Genomic DNA, 25,215 nt, shown 5'->3' with positions numbered 1-25,215 from the left:
CCAATCAGAAGCCAATGGGAAAGGAAGCCTGGGTAGTGCAGGTTATAGTTATCAGGCTCCCTGAAATCAGTGTGGTGGAAGAAAAGGGGACTCTATTTGTGAGCGAACCACCAGATGTTTACACAGTTTATCTTGTCTGCTCCTCAACGTCTGTCTTCACCCTCTATGCCTATTAAAGCTTCATACACCAGGAACTACTTGCATTTGCCTATATCTTTCATGTTACAAACTAATATACGCTCACCTTCTCCTTCAAAAAGGGAGAGAATGTCCCATCAGTGTGAGTTTCTCATCTAACTCAGTGAAAATTCTACCAAGATATTCTCTAACCTAAAAACTACTTGTTAATTAAGGAGTATGCTTCTTTTATGAAATGGTAGGACAAGGAAAGGAAAAGGCAGAAAAAAGAAATGAGTGGTTAATACTGTCAATGTCTTTTAGCCAAAGACGATCCATTGAACAAGGTGGGTTTTATTACCTGATGCATTCACGCAGAACACAAAGTACGGGAACTAAAAGGTGTCATGGTAATACGGTGCTTAACAACAACAACAAAAAAAACCTGTTACAGAATAGGGTTTGGATTTTAGTTGGTTGATTAGTGGAGGCTCTGAGGAAGTGGGGGCTCCCCCTAGACGGAGTACTGTCAGAAAGCAGGGGCAAGTCTATAATCTGGTAACTCAATAAAACTTATCTATAACGTGTTAAACTAGAATGAGGACAAATCTATAAATGAAAAGGGAGCAGCAGTCATTCTTATTATCTATGATAGGAATGTTTGCTTGTGGCTGGCTCAATGGCTTTGCTTTTGTCTCATTTCATTCTGGTATCAGATGACCTTGTCTGATATTGATGTTCTGTGAAACTGCTTATATCCAACGTGAGAAAACAGGGCCTGGCGATGAGCAGCAGACCAGTTACCAGATATTGGAGGCTTCTTTTCTTCCTTTTCAATAGTCACAGAACTCTTTTTTGTGACCTATATGAATACCTGTATATATAAAAACATACATACATATCTTTTCTGGCCTTTCTTCTAGTAACTGATCATGAGTGACTATTAATATTTTAACACATCCTTTTCCTACCACCCATTCCATGTTCCCTTTGCCCTTCCTTCTCATATCACCCTAGCAAGGATTATGTTCAGCAGAGACAGAAATGTTGTTTTAATCAAAATCACATCTCTTCTTTATGTTCAAAGTAAGTAATTAGTGTATTTATGTGATATAGCATTTTAATTTATTTGGAAATGTCATGAATTACATTTTTTTCCCAATTAAGCCTGTTCAAAATAGGTTTAAAATGTTTTTATTTTTGTCTTTTATTTCCAGAGCAACAAAGCATTTTCATCTTTTTAATAGATTTTGTTCTACATGCACGTTTTTCTTAAATTTTTGAGAATATTTTTGCAGGGAGGGAGCATATATTTTTCAAAAAGTTCAGTTCAGTTCAGTTTCTCAGCCATGTCTGACTCTTTGTGATCCCATGGACCGCAGCACGCCAGGCCTCCCTGTCCATTGAGTTGGTGATGCCATCCAACCATCTCATCCTCTGTCATCCCCTTCTCCTTCCGCCTTTCAAAAAGATTTTAAATTTTAAATACTGAAGCAAATATGTTCAATCTTAATGATTAAGTAGTGTTTGAATTCCTTTGGAATTTCAGCTGTGTATCTGGTTGTTCGCTGGATTGGTGGCCTGCCCCATCTCTTCAACTTGAATCTGCTCTGTGCATTATAAAAATGCTCAGTGGATAAACCAGTTAAACCTGTGTGGAGTACCTGCAATGTGCTGTGTTTTTATTTTCAATCAAGGGTACTATCTCCTTTGGCAGAAAAAGGAACAGTTTAAAATTTTTGTCTGGTTATTAGAGGCATTGCACTTAAATACATGAGTTAACTGATTCCATATTTCTCATTTCTTCTAATCACATTTTAGCCTCTTCAAATGACTGGTACCTGGAACAGCCACCCAATTGACCTCCTGAATCTGACCTTAGCAGAGGGAAGAATATAGTTGTGAGACTGAAACAGTCTAGTGTCTGAACCATTTTCTCAATTTTTAAAAAAAATAATAGTTCTATTTCCAGTTTTTTAAGGAATCTCCACACTGTTCTCCATAGTGGCTGTACTAGTTTGCATTCCCACCAACAGTGTAAGAGGGTTCCCGTTTCTCTACACCCTCTCCAGCATTTATTGCTTGTAGACTTTTGGATCACAGCCATTCTGACTGGCGTGAAATGGTACTTCATTGTGGTTTTGATTTGCATTTCTCTGATATTGAGTGATGTTGAGCATCTTTTCATGTGTTTGTTAGCCATCTTTATGTCTTCTTTGGAGAAATGTCTATTTAGTTCTTTGGCCCATTTTTTGACTGGGTCATTTATTTTTCTGGAATTGAGCTGCAGTAGTTGCAGTGTGGAGATTCCTTAAAAAACTGGAAATAGAACTGCCTTATGAACCTGTAATCCCACTGCTGGACATACACACCAAGGAAACTAGAACCGAAAGAGACACATGTACCCCAGTGTTCATCGCAGCACTGTTTATAATAGCTAGGACATGGAAGCAACCTAGATGTCCTTCAGCAGATGAATGGATAAGAAATCTGTGGTACATATACACAATGGAGTATTACTCAGCCATTAAAAAGAATACATTTGAATCAGTTCTAATGAGGTGGATGAAACTGGAGCCTATTATACAGAGTGAAGTAAGCCAGAAAGAAAAACACCAATACAGTATACTAACGCATATGTATGGAATTTAGAAAGACGGTAACGATAACCCCATATGCGAGAGAGCAAAAGAGACACAGATGTATAGAACAGTCTTTTGGACTCTGTGGGAGAGGGAGAGGGTGGGATGATTTGAGAGAATGGCATTGAAACATGTATAATATCATATGTGAAATGAATCACCAGTCCAGGTTCGATGCATGATACTGGATGCTTGGGGCTGGTGCACTGGGACGACCCAGAGGGATGGTACGGGGAAGAAGGAGGGAGGGGGATTTAGGATGACGAACAAGTGTATACCTGTGGCAGATTCATGTTGATGTATGGCAAAACCAATACAATATTGTAAAGTAATTAATTTCCAATTAAAATAAATAAAGTTATATTAAAAAATAATAATAATAGTCAACTTTGCTCAACTGAGGTTTCTTGGTAATTGAATTAAGTCTTAGACAGATAATTGTGAGAGATGAGGAAGGCAGAAGAGGTAAACCAGGATGATCAGAAGATGAAGGACCTGACAAGCAATGCTATAATAAATGAATGGAGAAGTTTAAACTTATACTTGATCCATTAAGGGGGGCAGGAAATGGTAGCAGGGATGGGAATGGTAGGAACAGATTAGCATCTTTGAAATCTATTTGGATTACAAGCTTCATTTTCAATATGCAGATAAACCTGAGTAGTTAAGCCTTTGTCACTCAGAGCTTGCTGTGAGTTATTTTGATCAGCTCAACACAGAGCAACTAGAGAGGACTGGGTTTTGAGAAGGTGGAGGTGGTCATGCTCAGAATAGATTTTGTCTAGAGTCTGCTGTGTTCACTATGTCACTCCTGAAATGGGTCCCCTCTCACCTTCAGCGAATGCTGTAAATTATATACATTTAAAAGCGTAAGGCTAGTATGCACAATTTTGTCCCAGGATATGGCCCTAAAAGAACTATGTAGGCTCTATCTAGTCAAAGCTATGGTTTTTCCAGCAATCATGTATGGATGTGAGAGTTAGGCCATAAAGAAAGCTGACAGCCAAAGAACTGATGCTTTTGAACTGTGGTGTTGGAGAAGACTCTTGAGAGTCCCTTGGACTGCAAGGAGATCAAGCCAGTCAACCCTCAAGGAAATCAGTCTTGAATATTCATTGGAAGGACTGATGCTGAAGCTGAAGCTCCAGTACTTTGGCCGCCTGATGTGAAGAGCTGACTCATTGGAAAAGACACTGATGCTGGGAAAGACTGAAGGCAGGAGGAGATGGGGCTGACAGGATGAAATGGTTGGATGGCATCACTGATTCAATGGACATGAGTTTGAGCAAGCTCCAGGAGTTGGTAATGGACAGGGAAGCATGGTGTGCCACAGTCCATGGGGTGGCAAAGAGCCGGACATGAGCGACTGAACTGAATTGAGGCTCTATTTTGAAAATTAAATCAATTATTTGTGTTATCTGGATAATTGGAATATTACTAAATGAAAAGTTATTATATGCGGGGCCTTAAACATACAACCTGGCTCAGAATAACACCTAATCTAACATGCCTACACCACCTATTCAAAAGAGCAAAACTTTCCCCCAAAAATAGTCACTAAATACAATAAAATACCAGCTATTTTAAAAGCAGGATTTCAGAGAAAAAAGTCAGGACTTGTCTGTGACTTGAATTGTCTTTTCAGACTTCTACTTTGCTTTAAGAATATATAACTTTCATTTTCAAGATTTTTTTTTATTTACTTCTTATACATCATTTCCCGGAAAAAGCCAAATGTCTTTGTGATATGCTTATAAGCAACTCTAGTTTGGAACTGGTAATTTGTGCATCTAGTTTACACTCAACAAAGCATGAATCATATAGATCCCATTATGTGATTATGCAAATACACACTAAATATACAATTACAAGCATATATGGGCAGTGAAATTTAATTAATTATTATGACTTAGCTCACTTGCCAAATGTAGTTTTATTAACTAACTGTCCACAGATGTGTTTCCTCTCTTGATTCATTTACATTTTAATACCATGTAGAAATGATAAATTATTGTAACAACAGATGATAAAAACAGATGGAATAAACATAATTGAACCCAAAATAATTTACATAGGTTTGAATTGAACAGTTTGTATATTTAAGCCAGTCTTTAATGCTTTACTCTTGTATTGTGGCTATTTAGGAAAAACTTCACAAACACACACACAAAGACATTCAAAGCAGCCAAAGGCATTTGAAAATGCACGTTTAAAGGTAAGTAAGTAAGTTTTTAGATTGATGAGCAATCACTAATTATATCTGAAGGTATAAAATTAAAAGAAAAAGTGATCAAAAAGGTCAGACATAGTAACCTAGAGATTATAAAAATTATCAATAAGCATTCATGCCAAGTGAAGTGGACATTTGACAAAAAATTAGATATAATTTAAAATCTCAGCCACTTATAGGTTACATTCTCCCTTGGAGAGCTGCATTCCAAACTTAAATAATTGATGATTTTTCTAAAGAAGAATCTAAAACCATCAGAATCACTTCATTCCATTCCAAACCAGTATTTGTAGGTGTATATGTGTATTCCCATCACTAAGTCTTTTAATGGCATATATTTGAACACCCAGGACTATTACTCCCATCTGTTTGAAATTCCATCAGATAAAATTGCAATTACATTGAAAAGTCAATATTAGGAGCATCAGATTCCTCTGATGACCAAAAGGTGAAGAAAATTTGTTCTTGTTTGTCAAAAAAGATTACAGGAATAGGAGAGGACATGAACTGGTTACCAGAAAATAAGTGCTCAGTGGTCTGTGGAAAGCCTCCCTTCTCCCCCATTATATCATATGGTACTCCTGGCAGAATTCTCCTTTAGCAGGAAGCAGAGATTTAGAACTGTGTGGGCTTCAAATCACCTTCGCTCTCCTTCAACAGTTACTTTAGCCGTAATTCATTTCGCAGGTGGTGTCTTCACCCTTCATACTTTACTTCTATTTTATTTCTACTTTATGTGCATGCTGCTAAAAGACAGAGCCTAAAATTGTATGAATAAGAAAAGATCATTTTCTAAAACTAAGTTATTTTATAGTTAAATAAGCACTTTTAAAAGAAGTTAAGAGTAGGTATTTCCATGTAAGGCTTCATACTGCCATACTGCAGAAAAATGACTTTCCATTCCTGGCTTGCCTTTCAAACTCAGAGATATATGAGAACTGTGCTTACCTCTCTAGGTTGAAAAGGGCAAGTGTATCTGATGGGAGACATCAAGGCTGATCGATACCTCAACACCAGGAGAACTGGTCCTCTTAAATTATACCATCTAGGGAAGAAGGCACAGGCTGGCGATTTGTCAGCTGCAAAGATATAATTTAAGATATTTAATTAGAAGAAGAAGAACTGAAGTGGGTGAGAATTAAGCACTAGGTTGTTGACAGGCATTTGTTTGTTTATTTTAAAACTTACAAGAAATTATAAAGCTAAGCAGGCAAAATAGCCTTGCTAGAAAGAGAATGATAATATTTATACAATAAAATCACATCTTATCCCTTAGCCACAGTCATCATTTGTGCTTGAGGTAAGTTTAGTGGCTTATTTTTTATTTCTAATGATCTCTTTGAATGAAAAGATATAATGCAGTTTGGAAAATGGATCACATCTCCCTATACCCACACTATACATCCACATTCACTGCCTTTGCAAACCCTCATTCGCCACTTTTGTGTTCTTCTCCAGTCATCAAGAAGCTTCTTCAATGGTTACAAGTGAAACAAAATGGTTTTGATGAAACAGATATACAAAAGAGCTAGCTGACCTCATGAACAACTTCAGTTCAGTTCAGTCGCTCAGTCATATCCAACTCTTTGCAACCCCATGGACTGCAGCACTCCAGGCTTCCCTGTCCATTACAAATTCCCAGAGCTTACTCAAACTCATGTCCATTGAGTCAATGATGTCATCCAACCATCTCATCCTCTGTCATCCCCTTCTCCCACCATCAATCTTTCCCAGCATCAGGGTCTTTCCTGGTGAGTCAGTTCTTCTGAACGGCTTAAAACTTTTAAATAATTTTTAAGTTCTATATTTAAAGTTCTTAGCAAATATGTTTTTGTTGCCTTATCTATCCTCAAATAGCCATATAAAATTTTTTAATCTTGATACAATTTTCTGGGAATTATAATAATTTTCTGTATAATATACTAGCCACAAGAGATAGGGGTTTGATCCTTGGGTGAGGAAGATCCCCTGGAGGAGGAAATGACAACCCACTCCAGTATTCTTGCTGGGATAATCCCATGGACAGAGGAGCCTGGCAGGCTATAATCCATGTGGTTGCAAAGAGTTGGATATGATTGAGCAACTGATCAAGCACGCATTGATAGTGATAAAATTTTTGCATCTTCATAAACAAAAAACATGTTTATAACAGCAAGTCTATACTCTCTATAGTATTGTGTGATTTCTAATAACTTTGATACCCGTAATGAGCTTAGTAAATTACATTTGATGATGACATCATACCATCTTTGTGCCAATGATCAAAAACTGTGCAGAAATGTCAAAGCAGAGCCTAGATGACTGAGTTGACTGATTTGAAGGTTCCGTAGAGCTCCATTCTGTCTATATCAAGTGGGACTGCATTTTCATTAATAATTGTCATCCCCACTTTAGCATCATAAATAAATGTGTTTAAAATGGTTTCTATGTCCTCCATGGAAAATACTACCTTGAAAATTCCCTGTTCATAGGTATATTTCCAAATATTAACAATCAAAGTAGTAAATTACCTCTTTCATGGAATCCTGGTTTTTTCTCCCATTCATAGAAATGTAAGACTGTTGCTGAGGCACCTCTATACATGCTGATCCAAATCTTTGGTTTACTGTGCCAGCCTCCAGCAAGCAGACTACGGACTAAACAGCGTATTCAGCTTCTTTGGGGTTCCAGAGATCTGACAATTTGTTCATTTGTTTTTGTTTGTTGTTGTTTTGCTTTACAGTTCCTCACATTGTTGTTGTTATCTGTTTAGAGCATTGTTCAGATACCCTAGCTCTGCATCTTCTGTGAGTTGATATGCTAGCTTCTCTTGGTCATCTGGGTTCATCTATTTCCCAGCATTCCAATTCATACGCATAGAGATTCCTTGACAACCAGGTCAGTCGCTGCATTCCATAGGAGACATTTCATTCTGAATTACTCAGTCTGTGAAATGACACTGGAAACATGATTCTATAAGCCTACTTTCTATTTCAATTGGATGCATGTCCATTCATGAAGGCTGATCCTTCCCATTCAACTCAGTCACAAATTAACAGCCCTAAGTCTTCAAAGTCAGTGATGTCACTTGTGTCTATTGCATGCTAATATGAAACACCTTCCTTGGTCTGTGCTGTGTGTTTAACATGCTTTATATCGAGATCTGACCATTGACCATCCCCAGAATTCACCTCTCACTGTTCTCCTGCATTAGATTCTGACTATCTTCCCTTCCTTTAACAAAGGAAGCTCATTCTGCATTAAGGATTCTTGAAATGGCTGTTCCTAGAAATCTCTGCTCCACAACTTTCCCAGTTTGCACCTTCCTACCAGTTAAGTCTTAAATGAAATGCTAAGGGTGCCTTACCGGATTCCTCACTCAAAATTAGTATCCCCACTCCCATACACCCATCATATACAAATAAGGACATTTCTAGAGATGGTAGGGACTTCCCAAAGCAGGTAAGAATGACTAGCTGCTTAAGTTGGTAAACAGGCCATTAATTTGTAAAGTCAAAGCTCTGAATATTAATAAGCTTTTTCAGAGTTTCAGAAGTTGATATAAGGCTCGAGTCTTAAATTTCTAATAATATAGTCTTGAAATGCTTTCTTTAACAGAATAATAATCCATACTATATTCATGATAAGATCATTTACTTCCATTTTAAACCTTCATAAAACAGCTTTTTCAGCTTTTTGTGTGAGAACATTCATGAGATGAATAAGTCTGAAACAGTTCGTGAAGGCACCCAGCACTGTGTCTGGAACATGGCAGATGCTTGATAATGCTTGCTAGCCAACTATACAAGTAGCATCTTTCAAAATGACAGCTAAATTCTCTAACAGGCCCAGGGTTAGAGAAGTCACGATTGCAGTATGAAATAAGGGGTGCTAAAATGAGGGACAGACATAAAATCTCTCTCCCACACTGATTCTACCAACAGTATGCCATTTTAAAGTCATTCCTTTCCATTAGAGACCTCTTTTTGAAATGCAAGACTTCAGGAAATTGTAGCAAACCCCTGTCGTTTTGTTTACTCAGGTTCTCCTCTGCAGGAACCATCTCACCTTGACCCCAACTAACAAGGAAACTCCTAGAAGCCAAGTATTTATTACACTACATGATTTTGCCCTAACTAGGCCAATCAGAATTTTTCTTCCAGGAAGTTAAAATTCTAATCTAAGACATACAAAAACTGAGAATTTTGAATCTTCTTCAGATAACAGCGAAGTTCTATGTCTGTCCAATACAATAGCAACTATTCACAGCTGGCTCTTTTAAATTGAATTTCAATAAATTAAAATTAAAAACTCAGCTCCTAATATGCATTAGCCATATTTCAAGTATTTGATATTATAGAACATTTTTACCATCACAGAATGTTCTATTAAACAGAGGTAATTTAAAGCAAGGCTCAACAAACTACAGCCCCTAAGCCAGTGTTTTTTTGATGAGATGAGTGTTGTTGTTGTTGTTGTTTTAAATAGTTGGAAAAAAATGAAAGAAGAAAATTCTAGGATGTTAAAATTACTTGGCATTGAAATTTCAGAGTCCTCAAATAAATTTTTATTGGAACACAGCCATGCTGATTCATTTACTTGTTATAGATAACATTGATTATTTTCAGCAGATCATATGACCAGCAAAGTCTAAAATATTATCTGAACTTTCACAGAAAAAGTTTGCTAAGCCTTGCTCTAGAGGAAGTGGTAAGGTTTCCAAAGCTTTCTCAGATTTTGAAAAGTTATGAGGAGATCAGAAAACATTTATATTAAAGTATTAATGATGTGTCAGGTAAGTGGAATGGCTTTTCACTTCTGTGTTGAAGGTTCAAAAAGGAAAAGGAACAATGCCAAGAGTGTTGATATTGGGTGAATTAAATGGGAAGAGTGTCTTCTTCCTCGTAACAGCTATGATAGAGTTGCATTTTACTATGCTTACCATGGCATGCCCAGGTCCACCATTGTCATAAAGGAGAGGTGAAGAAATGAATGCCCTTGCATTTCTATGGTCTAAACAAAAGGCTCCAAGATGTCCTCTGCAAGAGAACTGATAAATTTCCTTTATGTAAGCACAGCACCTTCTCTGCCTCTGCACAGCTAGACACACAAGCCAGAGCGGACAGGCCTCAAACCAACTGTAAACATCATCCAAGTGGAAATTATGTGACAGCATCCTGGGTGAACTATGAACTCCTCCCAACACTAAAATGAGGCACACTTACTGTATGTGTTTCTTGAAAAGATTTCATCACAGAAGGGTAATTGACAAAAGTCAAGAAGTGACAAAGGTCATCCACACTGTAGGAGTTATACTTTCCTGGGACTCACCATAAATTGACAGAAAAGGGGAATCCCAGACAGAAGGATATAATAGATCAAGACAGAATTCCTGAAATGGGTACAGAGATGGAAGTGTTTAAGGGCTCAGAAGAGAGACTGTGCTTCATGGAAATTCGGGGTCACTTGCTGTGACAAATAACTCTCAGCTCAAGACTCTCTTGTAGAAAACTCCAGAGAATCTTCCCTCTGTTAATAAGCTTGACAAATCATGTTTCATTTTCTCTGAGAGATGCCAGAACTTTGCCTCTAGTTCTATCTAATACAATCACTGTGGAAAAGTGGGCGAGAGAACCAGCATGGCATCAGAGGGCCTGAGTTTGAATCATGCCCCCATCACCTATTAGCTGCCTTGTTTTGCACAACTACAAAATGATATACACTTTAAAATGTGTTGATTAATAATTAATATTATTTCAAATAAAGGTGGTTACCACTGAGACAGGCAAGAACAGTAAAATGGATGCTGATTTGGAAGATACTGCTAATGGCTCAGCAAATGTCCATCCTGCCCCCACTTTCTTTGCAAATAGATTCTGAGCATGAACAGAGTCAGTATGTAATTCCAAGCAGTGGATCATGATCTGTTTAGACCAAATCTGACAACTGTGTCCTCACATTCCTAGCTTCCTCTCCATCTAGGCCTTATTGAATGCCCCATTTCTAGTCAATGAGACATTAGTAGAAAGTTCCTGGATATTAAGTAGGGTGGAGGTGGAGGTAGTTCTGGGAAAGCTTTGGTTTTCTCAGATGAAAGTAGACAAACAATAAAGTAACAAATATGAAGACAAAGCCACAAAATTAGAGTCATAGCCATAACAACCCTCAGCCTCGGAACCAATAATCAATACTCTAGACTTCTTGTGTCATGAGAAAAATGAGTCTGTTAGGCATTATTTTTCTGTCACCCATTCCTAACAATGAATTAGATACAATAAAGGTACCCAAGTTGTACTGATAAATTTTTTTTAATTTCCCTAGAAATATGTTCATCGTCAGTATGAAAATAGGAAAAGAAGCAAAAAATGTCGACTAGAGTTTCCTTCCCTCACAATTCCTTCCAGAGAGTGTCTTTAAGCCCTACTTCTCTGTTAGTGGTGGTGGTGCTCAATCGTGTCTGACTCTTTGTGACCTCTGTAGCCTGTCAGACTCCTCTGTCCATGAAGTTTTCCAGGCAAGAATACGGAGGTGGGTTGCCACCTCCTACTCCAGAGGATCCTCCTGACCCAGAGATTGAACCCACATCTCTTGTGTCTCCTGTTATCCTGTTAGAATCTATAGTGTGGGGGCTGCCACAAGTGGTCACATTTTCCTCTGGTTGTGAACTGCCTAATCCTACAGGAAGACAAACACAAGGACAATAAAAACATATTCCAGTGCTTACTAAATGCCAGAGGCTGTTCTAAGAGTTTTACAGATCAGGGTCATAGAAATGGGTTAATACAAATGATTACAAATGGGTCATTATCTGTAAAACTCTTAGAAGGGCCTGTGGCGTATAGTAAGCACTGGAATATGTTTTTATTGTCTTTGTGTCTGTCTTCCTGTGGTATTAGATGGTTCCCAACCAGAGGAAAACGTGGCTGTTTGTGGCAGCCATGACTACTTCCCCATCACATTAACAGATTCCAACAGGGTAACAGGAGACACAACAGGCGTGGGTTCAATCCCTGGGTCAGGAAGAACCCCTGGAGTAGGAAATGGCAACTCACTTCAGTATTCTTGCCTGGAGAATTCCATGGACAGAGGAGCCTGGCGGGCTACAGTCCATGGGGTCACAGAGCCGGACAAGGCTGAGTGACTAAGCATACACACATGCTAATATCAATAACTATTACCAACCCTGTTTCACAAATGGAGAAACTGAAGCACAGAAGAATTAAGTAATCTGCCTAAGGTCACATAGCTAAAATTGATGGAACCAGGATTCAAACTCAAGCAACAATGTGAATTTAAGCAGTATGTGCCATCACCTCTCCCTCTGAGATGGCAATATGCATGATGTTCAGCAAGATAAGGAGATGAAATTGATCTGATAAACTGATCCAGTGGAGACTTTTTTAAAACTCCCCATCTCACATTTTGCCAAGCCATTTATTTACCAGACTCTTTGAGGTATCCAGCTAATGAGGAAATAGGATAGTCAATTTAGAAATTTAAACCATCTAAATGTCTACCAACTACAAGAAAAGAGGAGAAGGTGTTTAGCTTTTAAAACAAAGCTAAAGGGACCCATCTAAGCAAGAGAAACTCTCCAGAAGAAAGATATGAAGGTGGCAACCCCAAATTTAGAAGGTTGGGTAATATTTATCCCCACCTATGTTAGCCCTCTTGACTGTCAGGATGTGGTTCTTACTCTCCCATCCACCCCCCTGCTCAAGGTACCGAGCTGAAATCTGCCTATCATCAGTATTCTCAGCATCTAACCGGGTAACTACCCCTCTGTATCTTTAAGCGACAGTCTAAAAGGAAAACAAGCTAAAGGTTACCTGATTTGACACAAGTCTACTGGTGGGAGTAGGAACACCACACTAGTTTGGACTAAGTTGTCCTGTTTGGGATGGACAACTCAGCTGAACAAGGTAACTGTAAAATTATCTTTCATGTTGTACCTGAAGTAAATCATGTACAATTTCATTTTAAGAGAAAGGAGTGGTTTCAGTGACCAGTAAAAGCACCATTTATTTCAGTTGGCTCTTGGTAACAGTATTAGTTTTCCTAATGGAACACAAATTGGTCGTTGTCACTTACTCATTTGAGATACAAATTATTGTGTTCTAGCAATGTGACAAGCATGGTGTAAAATATATATTAACAGAGCAAGCTGCTGCTGCTGCTGCTAAGTCGCTTCAGTCGTGTCCAACTCTGCATGACCCCATAGACAGCAGCCCACCAGGCTCCCCCGTCCCTGGGATTCTCCAGGCAAGAACACTGGAGTGGGGTGCCATTGCCTTCTCCAACAGAGCAAGAGATGTGCCCATATCCCTGATGTTTGTTTCTAGAGGTTTTAGGAGTGGAAACTAAATTTTGTGCTGGTCCATTAATATATCTCATACTTACTCATGAAATAGAACCTTGAATTATCTGATAAGCATGATGTGGCAAAGTACATATTGGCAGCTTTTCTGAAGAAGGCCTATTTGAAAAGTACTTAGTATCCGTATTGAGAAATGAGTGATGGCTGAGGATGTCAGAATGTCCAAGGCAGGGGTTCCAAAAAGGGAAGACTGAATTAGAAAGCATTTGATAGATGCCTGAAGATTTCACCCTAGTAACCCACTGTCTCTTACTCTAAAACACGTATTCCTTTCTTTGTTCCGTGACATTACGTACACTGTCTACTGCTATCAGGGACACACATACACCCTCAACAAGGACTATCACCACCCACTCTAATGCCTTTTCCCCAAAACACAGACTTAGGAAAGTAAACACTTCTTTATCCACACAAACACACAAAAATGTCAACCTGAAATTGCTTGTTTTGATGGGTGATCATTGTTCTAAAGAAATCTGTCTGCATTTATTTTACTGATCATCTTTAAGAAACACAGCAACCTACTGAATTTCAACTACTTTTTAAAGAACAGAAAGAGCTTCTGCTGTCTCAAAGCGTAAGAAGCCTCTAGGGCTATTTTTCATGAAAGTCACCCATGTCTGACTCTTTGCAACCCCATGGACTATACAGTCCATGGAATTCTCTAGGCCAGAATACTGGATTGGGTAGCCTTTCCCTTATCCAGGGATCCTCCCAACCCAGGGATCAAACCCAGGTATCCCACATTCCAGGTGGATTTTTTACCAGCTGGGCCAAAAGGGAAGCCAGAGCTATTAAGAGGTGGAAATAAACTGCCTACTTAAAAAGAGAGTATGAGGAAAGGACAGAGAGATATCATCCAAATTTACATCAATAAGCTAGATAAATGCAGATTCCCATCTCTCTTTTTTCACACCAAGAAAAGAGAAAGGAGTCTAGGACCATGAAGAGCATGACTACTGCTCCATTCTGGAAGGATGACACTGAATGCAATCTGAAGAGACCAGATGACAAGTCAGAATACAAGATTATCTGACTAGATAAAGGGATGTACGTGTATGTTTCCTTAATTGTGACTCTGTGGCCATCACCCAGTTGAAAAGCCTGATGATTAGTCAAAGTCTCCAGCACTTATGAAAATGAAGGGGACGATTCATGAGAAAAACTCCAGGTGGTGACATGACTCACCTCTTTTCTACATTTGCAACAATTGTCCCGTTCAGGTTCTTACTGCCTTTAGCAGCACCACTTGCTAGAAACCCTAAATAGAGATGAAAGAAACCAAAACTGTCAGCTGCCATAGCAGCCCACAACAGATGAATATATTTCCAAATTAACTGAGTAAGAACATTTGGCTATGTCTGCCAGATTTATTTTATTGTATGATTTTCAGGCTAATAACGAAGACTAAGTTCTTAATTATAAGATTTGCATTCCTCCACTCTATTATGAAAGCTTATACAAAAGCTGTTTTTCCCTTCATTGAAATAATGGTTTGAATACATGATAGAGAAAGGATGGGTTGGCAAATCAAAGGCCTAACTAGTATTCAGGACTAACAGTCCTTCTCAAATTACCAAATGGTGTAACTAATAAAATTCAGCTCCTGGTTTCACAATTTTGGATGTTCCATTTCTTGTACTACAGGCAAGAAGAAAAGGTAGTGCACTTGTTCATATATGAATAAATCCATGTTAACTCAGTATTATCTAAGATGTGTACTGTGAGTCATTTTATAAGATAGATTTTAGTTTTATGTGAAACCCTACATGTAAGTGATTTGGCAGGTGTGAGGTGAACTACTGAGCATAGGGATATGGCTCTAAACTCCTGACAAAATGGGTGTAACAGGTTCAAGGCTAAAGAAGACCCAGAATGCTAACTTCAAAAGCTCATTAATGCCATGTCCTGAGCAACTGCATGAAATCTCCACTTCCAGCACTGACTCATTGGAGGACAAAGCTCCAGCTTTAGACAATGCATGGAGTGGACCAGTCTAGGGAGACCAAAGCATAGGATCGACCATTGCCAGTATTTTAGAACAACACAAAGAAGACACACTTTTTGCTGGGAAGGAGGTTTCTTTGGGACAGAGAACTAGAGACAGACAAGAAGACCACCAGACAAGAAGGTTCTTGAGGTAGAAGAAACTCTTTAAAACATTAGAAAAATTGCAGTCAGAGGTAGAAAGGTAGTCTTTTGTCCTCTGTCTAGATTAGCAGTTTTCAGTGGGCATTAGTTGTAAAGGGTCTTGACTTCAGATTTTAGCTACTGGTCAAAGTAAAAGGTTGAATAGAAAGCAAAAATTCACATCTTTTTAAAAGGCTGGAAAGGAAGAAGAAGATAAAAATATCCATTCCAGTGGCCCTTGAACTTTAGCATGTATCAGAATCCCCCAGAGTGTTTGTTAAAAGTACAGATGCTGGGCTCATTCTGAATAGGAAGCCCAAGGTGAGACTTTGAGAGTGTACATGTTTAACAAGTTCCCAGCTGATCCTGATGCTGCAAATCTGGGGACCACATTCTGAGAACCACTGATCCACATCAGGGTTTCTCACCCTCAGCATGATTGACATCTGGGGCCAGATAATTCTTGTTGTGAGGAACTGTCCTGTGCAGTTTAGTATATTTAGCATCATCCCTTGTCTTTACCCACTCGATGCCAGTAGCAACTCACACAAATATGGCAACTAAAAATGTCTGCAGGCATTGTCAAATATTCCACAGAGGGGACTAATGCCCACTGAAAACTGCTAATCGAGACAGATGACAAAAGACTACCTTTCTCTCTCCGAACGCAATTTTTCTAATTTTTTAAAGAGTTTTATCCCAGTCTTATTTTTCATTTTTTTTCTGAAAATCTATTTGGTAACTGTAAATATTACTCATTTATTTAAAGGTCAGGTTTTTCACACTAAGAAAATAAGAGTTTTATTTCAGTTGTAACTTATCAAGCTACCGAGGACATAAAACATCATTTGTTTGTACTCATTCTATGATATATGGTCCTTTAAATTTCAGATATGTGGGTTAGATTGAGATGTATTCCTCAAAGTGCTTTCAAGTTCAAATATTTTACCCAACTCCCTAGAGGAATCACCACAGAATAGATTCTGGAGTCACCTTAAACTAGGAAAATAATGCTGAACACAAGTCTGACAAGAGAGAAAGAAATATACATGTAAAAAAATCCCAGAGAGAAATAATAATTATCAAAAACAAGGGAAATGCCCAGGGGAGAAGAGAAGCATACAGATTCTAACAGCAAATAATAAGCAATGGTTCATAAACAAACTTTCTATTTAAAAAGCAAATCAAGTGTGAATGTAAGTTTTTGGACAGAGACACTACTGAATACAAACTCCAACACAACTGCCCTCAAGAAATACAGTGTATAAATATTTCTTCTTTTGAAGCTCTTCTTTGTTTCCTCTTTAGAGTTGATATAAATGTTAATTTAATAGTAAGTTTAACTTTAAAAGGATTGCTGGTAGAAAAAAAGGCACAAAAATTCATTGTTGAGCAGTTGATAGTCCAAGAGCAAGCAAGATTTTCTGTAGGTCCCTCTATTATTTCAAGCACAATTTTCTGGAATTTTATTAGTAGAAGGAACTAATGAAGATTATCATTATGTTAGGGTCTTAGTGTAAAAGTCATGCTAAAGATAACAGTTAAGGTAGCAATTTCTTTCCTAGATCATGCGTCATTTTTGTTTGTTTGTTTATTTTTGATCCCTCTTATTTTGTAGTTTGCTGTGCATATGTGTGTGTGCATGCTCAGTCATGTCCAACTCTTTGTGAACCCATAGATTATAGCCTGCCAGAATCCTGTCCATGGAATCTTCCAGGCATGAATACTAGAGTGGATTGCCATTTCCTACTCCAGGGGATCTTCCTGACCCAGGAACTGAACCCATGTCTCTTGAGTCTCCTGCACTGGCAGGTGATTCTTTCCCACCGCACCACCTGTAACGCCTGTAGTTTGCTATATGTGGTATCATTTGTTCAGTCAGTATACTGTGAGTGAATGTGAGTCATGCATAGAAAACCCTGTAAGATGAGGCAGGAAACATCAGGCCAAGCTTTCAGTAGATGCCCTACAGCCCTGAGTATGCCTCTAAACTACAATTTGGTGATGGTTGAAGAGGAGAATTTGGGAGAGAGATTTAATTTTGTTTCCTCCTTATAGAGATGGGCCATAAGGACCCAAACGAGTGGTTGAGTAGAAGAGTGAGCTCTGTGCAGAAGGGATTTGTCAGAACCTTGAGGAAAAATAAGCAGACAGTGGAACAACAAACCTAACAGGGACTTGGACATTGGACCGCCCCACTCCATCTCACAATCCAGTGATGCAGGATAGGAAGTAAAAAAGTTTTTCACTCAAAATAATGGTTATCAGTGTGGCAGATGGAAATAAGGGAGAGAGGGCAGAAAGAAGAGTCCTTTGTGTTACTATATACCTCTCAGACTACAAAAGACACTTTATATTTGCTGTGCCATTGAATTATTTTTAAATACGTCATTTTTTTAATCAAGAATCTTAAACAGGGTTTTGGTTTTTTTTGTTTGTTTGTTTTGTTTTTTATCAGACATACCTGGATCTAAGTGGCTCCTAGGAGCCATCAGTTCACTATATAGTTTTTCCTGGGAAAAAAAGACTGTATTAGCATCTACTTGCAACACTATTTATTGGATAAAAAGTGAATGTGGCAGCCATAGAAATGACCTCCTAATTACATGTGCCCCAAATCCATGTCCATTAGTTTAGAATACTGATGCAATGCTTTCAGGTCTTTAGGTGTATCCCATGGAATATTAGCACAAAGGGATGTTAGTAGATGTTAGGTTTAAAAAAAAAAAGTTCTATTTATAAATTTAGCTAAACACTGTTTTAAACAAATTTAAAGGTGTTCCTTTATTGCACACATTTCCAGATCTTTAATATCTTAATGTGCTTTGTGACCCTTCAAGAGAGGTATATATGATATAAAAGTTTCCCAAATCATTTTATCATGCACTTCCATTTGCAAACAAAGCATCCTGGGAGAGTACACAGCAGCTGACCATAGTTTAGAAAACACTGAAGAATCCAGTTGGTAAATATAATATACATTTGTATATTATATTTCAAAGCCATTTTTTAAAATTTCAATCATCTAGCATCTTCAACTGCCATTTAATTTCCTTTAATTAATCTCTCTCAAGATACATTAAGCATATAGCAAACTTATTATTTTTTCAGGTTACACTATTAACTTTAAAATTTTATAAGCTAGCATAGTGATTACTTGTTTTATTTTTTAAAAAATATTTTTAATTGAAGTATAGTCAATTTATAATACCATGTTAGTTTCAACTATATATATACACATTTTCACATTCTTTTCCCTTATAGGTTATTATGAAATATTGAGTATAGTTCTTTGTGCTATACAGTACAGTAGGTCCTTTTTGGTTAACTAGTTTATATATAATTGTGTGCATGCTAAGTCACTTCAGTTATGTCCAGCTCTTTGCAACCCTGGACTGTAACCTGCCAGACCCCTCTGTCCAAGAGATTCTCTAAGCAAAAATGCTGGAGTGGGTTTGCTTAGAGAGTCGATTCCTAGGCAGGCTGATAAGAAGTCCAGGGTCCCTGAGGAGGAGAAAGGGGTCTGGGGGTCTTAAGGAGGAGGAAAGGACAATAGGGTTTTTTTTGTTTGTTTGTCCTTTCTACTACATTCCTTAATCTTAGTCACATAAAACGGTTTTTTTTTTTCCTTTAAGCCCAGAACTGATGATTACACAACAAAAACTCAGTTTAAACTCTGTACTAAGGATTATATAACAACAATGTATCCTGCTTGAGGACAGTTTCTCCTTTCTGAAAACCTTCTGACTAACCCTGATATCTTAGAATGTATATTATGGGAGTGGGTCTGGTAAAATCTTTTTATTGTTAAAATCTAAATCTCTTATCTTAAAACTTAAATTGTGGAAGTGGGTCTGGTAAAATTTTTACAGTCATGAGACAGTCTTTTGAATTATTGTTATAACCAATTTAAAAAGTATATAGCTCCCTTGCCAAAGACTAGTGAGGAGGGTACTCTCTGTCCCCCTTTTGATGTCTATGTCAGAAGCTTTCTCTGTCTTTTTTTCATTTTAATAAAAATCTGCTACACAAAGTTTCTTGAATGATCAAGCCTGGTCCCTGGTCCCAAAGCTAAATCTTCTTATTCAAAGATCACAAATCCCAAATCCAACATCATTCACTGTAAACTATCATTGCCATGCCCTCCTCCCAACCCAGGAATCAAACCCACATCTCTCTTGCATTGGCAACTGGATTCTTTACCACTAGTGCCACCCGGGAATCCTATATAATTGTGTATCCAATGCTATTTTACTTTGGACTATGATAGTGCATGTAACACTGAGAAATGTTGTCTCATATCCCTCTTCTTTTGTCCACATAGGTTTCATCTCTGCCCTTATCCTTATACACTTGGAAGTAGAAAATTAGTGCTGAAGAAAGTGAAAATTTTGTCTGTGTAAGGTTTTCTGGATTGGACCCAGAGGTTTTTAACTGCTTTAGTCAATTACTTATTCCTTAAAGCCTGTGGTTTCACACCAAAATTGTTTAATTGAGTTGAAAAAGGTTATTTACAGTATTTTCCACATAACTGACTTTTTCAGCCAACTGATTTGCATACAGTACAACATTGCTAATTTATGTTAATGACTGAGAGGACAGTGGAGATTACACATTTAAGAATTAGATAATACAGTAAGGGAAAGCATGAAATTAAAAGCAATTAGAGACATCTCATCACAAAAGGGACTTGATTAGTCCATGCTTATTATTTATGGTAGTGATTTATAACACGTCATCATTTACTTTGTAATGAAACCTTTGTGATGTGACATTTACTCTCATCCTACAAGAAAGATGAACACAGCTGCCAGAGAGCTGGTAAAGTTTGTCAGCTTTCCTGACAGACCCATTCACTCACTCGGCAATCACTGTTCTATGCCCCTGCCCTGTGCAAAGCACCTTTAAGCATAATTTTAATGGCTTTTTCCCACTGTTATCAGATTCATAGACTTTCACTGGAACCCAGAAAATATTGAAAATACAAAGAATAGAACAAAAAAGAGCATCAATAATCTCATCACCTAGAGATGACCACTGCTAACATTTGCCATGTTTACTTCTGATATATCCTGTGCATATGTATACATGAAGAAAATGTGAAGTATGTAAATACTTTTGCATAATTAAGATCATAGATTATTTTCAATTTTGTGTTCTGGATTTTCACTTAGCTGCTGATGAGGACACACCAAATTATATACATAACTTTATTATTGCTGCATATTAAAGTGTATCTTAAAGCCATCATTTATGTCAGCCTAGTTAATACTTAGAAAGCAACAATTGTTTCACTGCAATTATTTGAATATAAAGTAATTAACTTCCAATTAAAATAAATAAATTTATATTTAAAAAAAAGAATAAATTAAAATAGTTCCAAGAGTCCAAACTGGTTTTGCATCATGAGAATATGACATTTGTACATTTTTCTGAATAGCTGAAAATAACTCAGTATGGAAGACTAGACAAATTCAATTCAAAGTTGTTATTACTCACATTGGCTACCAAAGTGTCACCTTCATGGCATAAGCAGTAGCAACTTCAGGGAAAAGGGAACAAGCGCTAATTCAGTCTATACTTAGCCTTCTAATGAAATTGAGCGTCCTCAGTCATCACATTGCATTATAATTTCTGTAGTCAATTTCAGCCCACTTCAATTTTGGAGAACTTCCATTAGAGGTTTCAAAAAAAAATTCTTATTTGCATAGTTACTATTTCTATTTCACAGGTGAATTAATTGTAGCACTAAATGGGTAGGTGATTCTTAGAGGACTACATAGGAATTGAATTTCTTAACATTCTTAAGGGTTTTTCTTTTTTTTCTTTCATCCTCAATCTCCAACATACTCTCTCAAAGAAGACTAAAGTTGTGCCTGAAGGAAACAGATGTGGTACAGTCATCCTCAGTTGAAACTATGGCCACCACATGAGAATAATTGGCTTTAATTAATGTGTGTAGCAGCTTTAAGCTGACTATGCATTTGCACAACTCTCCTAAAAGCTTCCTAACAGCATCCTCTGAAGTGTGCCTAACAATCTCTGAGAAAGTCCCTTAGAAGCTCTTGACAAAAATATTTTGCCCAGTGCTATTAAAGCACATTAACGTTTAATAGTTTTGGAATTCACAAGTCCTGTCTCTTCTTACTCAGTTCTAGAAGACATCTAATACTGCTCACAGTAGGTTCTCAATAAATATTCACAATCACATATTCTTAGTGAAAATTTAAATGGCTACTTAGTTCTTTTATCTCCAGAAATGATGATTTGTAGTCTTTTCATTGGTATTCCCTAGAAAACTGCTAGAGCTTGTAATTTTCATTGTAAATCTGAGGCATTCAGAGTTAATAAAAGAGGAGCAAGAAGTCCTTTGTTCTGTTTCTTCCAGTTCATAAATTAATCTCTTTGGTGTATGTTCATATATTGAGGCAAGGTAAATTCTTTTGTAATGCCCAGAAAATAACAGGAGAAAATGCAGAGTTCTTTTCCAGGAAAAGAAAATTCACCCTTAATGGTCCTGCTCTGTGCCTGCCCTGAGCTGGCAACATTACACACACTATTTCATGTGAACCTTGCAATTACTTTATAGTAAAGAAGAGGCTTGGAGCATTAAATCCAGGATCTAATACAATCCTACATCTGACTTCAGACTTCTGTTGTTTCTACCTTAACCTGAACTATCTAACAACCATTGCATAATCCAAGGGCTTCCCTTATGGCTCAGCTGGTGAAGAATCTGCCTGCAATGCTGGAGACCTGGGTTCAACAATCCAATAGATCTGCAACGACACATTGTATGCCAAGTGGCCACAAGGTCCAAGGAGCTGGACATGAAGGGGACCCAGAGGGTTCTCTGCTCCAGTATGTTCTAGAACTCATATCACTTTACAAGAATTCAAAGTTCAGATAAAGTCTGGAGCTTTTCTCCTTTATTTGTTAATATACCAGATAATGTGCTAAACATGTGGGATTCTTTTGTAAAACCTTAGGAAAAAAGAATTTTGATGTCTTCCAAAAGAAATCCATCCTGGGCCAATAGTGCCTCACAGAGAATCTTGACTCCAACAAAGAATCATCTGGGCCCAGGAATAGAAAACCACAAACTCCAAAATACTCCAATGCCAATTCTATCTATAACGGCAACTCTAGGGCAGCAGGATTCCTGAAATCATTATTCACTGAACAAATGTGTTTCAAGCATTTGCTTTTTGCATGATACAACTGTACTTTCTCAGGATACATCAGTGGAAAAAGCAGGCAATTCTAGCCCCCAGGGAGCTTTCTTTCTGGCAGACAGAGACAAGAAACAGCAGATAAAATAAATAAGCAACATTTTTGTAAAATAAATAAGCAAATATATCAGAAAGTGACTAAGGCCATAGAAAAATATCCAGTATTGCAAGGAGACTTAGGAACGTGCAGATGGTGAAAGTGAAAGTCGTTCAGTCTTGTCTGACTCTCTACTACTCCCATGGACTGTAGCCCACCAGGCTCCTTGTCCATGAGATTCTCCAGGCAAGAATACTGGAGTGGTTTGCTGTTCCCTTCTCCAGGGAATCTTCCTGATCCAGGGATGAACCCTGGTCTCCTGCATTACAGACAGATACTTTACCATTTCAGCCACCAGGTAGATGGTATAAGTTGTAATTTTCAATTGAACAGTCAGATTAGACCCCATGGAGAAGCTGACATTTGAGAAAAGGCTTAAATGAAGTTAAGTGATTAGCTATAAGCACATCTGGGAAAGATGGTTTCTGAGAGATGTACAAAAATCCTAGGACAGAAGCATGCTTGACAAGTTTGAATAAGCAAGAAGGGATATGTTGCCCGAGTGAAATGGACATGAGGCAGAATAACAGGATGGAGGGAGAGAGAGGGTTGGGCTCTGGCCATGAAGGGCTCTGTACTACAGCATAATGACTGGATTTTATCCTAAATGGGATCTGCTGCTAGAGTTTGAGCAGAAAAGTGACAAGACAAACACATTAAAAAGTTTCACTCAGGGTGTTATGTTTTGAGTAAACAATACAGTGGTGGGAGATGGGCAGAGGGATATGGACAGGAGCAGGAAGCCCATGTGACAAGGCTGTTAAGTAAGATGGGAAGTGATGGTGCCTTGGACAAGTGGGAGCCGTCAAGGTGGTGAGAAATGGCCAAATTCTGGTGAAATATCTGGAGATACTTTGCAGAGAGAACTAACAGTATTTTCTGCTAAACTGAATGTGGGATATGAAGAGAAAGAAGAGTGAAAGATGATTACTCTGGTCTGTGCACGAGCAGAAGGAAAGATGGATTTACTATCACTTATAATGAGAAGAACAGGGTTTAAGAGGTGGATTAGAAACTCAGTTGAACCTGGCACATTGAATCTGAAATATTTGTTAGATATCTAGGCAGAAAATAATCAAAAATATCACTTTGGAGGTAGTAAGAGATACCCAATTGAATGATGTAAGTTTAGGAGTTTTTTTTTAATTTATTTATTTTTTTTTTTTTTAAATTTTAAAATCTTTAATTCTTACCTGCGTTCCCAAACATGAACCCCCCTCCCACCTCCCTCCCCATAACATCTCTCTGGGTCATTCCCATGCACCAGCCCCAAGCATACTGTATCCTGCGTCAGACAAAGACTGGCGATTCGATTCTTACATGATAGTATACATGTTAGAATGCCATTCTCCAAAATCATAGGAGTTATTTTTTTATCTGTTCATTTAAGCCACAAGGTTGTATGTGATCACAGATAGAACAACCAAGGACTCTGTCCTGAGTGTGCCAATATTAAGAGGTCTAGGAGATGAGAAAGAAAAAGCAAAGGCATCAGAAAAGGAGCAGCCAGTGATGCAGAAAGGAAACAGAAGACATGGTGTCCTGGAAGCCAGGGGAAGAAAGTCTATTAAAGAGAAGAGAGATCAGTGTGTCCACTGCTACGGAACTAAAAGGAGCACTGAAGTGACCACTGTATTTAGCAATAAGCAAGACATCTAAAATGAGTTTAGACAACTCGGCTTCAAAGAGTTTTGTTGGAGAAAGTGGAAGTCAAAGAAGAGTTACTTTCTTACTTCTCTTTGCTTTTCTTTTGTTTTTAGTAGAATAAAAATGTTTGAATGCTGACATGACTGAAGCAACTTAGCAGTAAAGATTAAGTAGACTAGTAAAAATATAATAAATAAGTAACATAATGATACCAGAGAGAAAGGGGAGAATTTCTAGAGAAATGTCCTTGAGTAGGTGAGAGAAGATAGGACCTGGGGGCTGAGATTGGCATACAGACACACAACTATGGTTACAGGTAAGACTGCAGAGTATAGGGAAGGCAGACCCTGGAAGGGTCTTACTATTTGAAAGTAAAATGTCATGAGAATTTTGGGAAATCCTTTCCAATGTCCCAGTTTTCTCTGATAATGAAGGTAGGGATGAAAGTGTTGAACCTGAGAAATAAAAGAGTAATCGAGCTATCAAGTAGAGTAGAAGAGTGAATGGATTAGTGGAGTTTGGAACGATTGTTGGTGAGCATTCAGAGTCCAAATGAGGTTAAAGATCATGATTTAAGGAGACTAGTCAGTCTCAGTGTGTATTTTTCTTATGCCATATGGGTGCTGGTCTAGAGAAATTAGAGTTGAATTTAACCAGAGAGTCGGTTTGGAGAAGTGAGTATAATGAAAGGAATGGAACAAAAGAAAGATTATAGCCACTGAGCATGGACATTATGCTGGACATGGGGATGTGAAAGTGATTGC

This window comes from Capricornis sumatraensis, chromosome 5 (genome assembly GCF_032405125.1).
Source record: "Capricornis sumatraensis isolate serow.1 chromosome 5, serow.2, whole genome shotgun sequence".
Classification (NCBI taxonomy): Eukaryota; Metazoa; Chordata; class Mammalia; order Artiodactyla; family Bovidae; genus Capricornis; species Capricornis sumatraensis.
The sequence above is the reverse complement of the archived record's forward strand: the minus strand, read 5'-3'. Positions refer to the sequence as shown.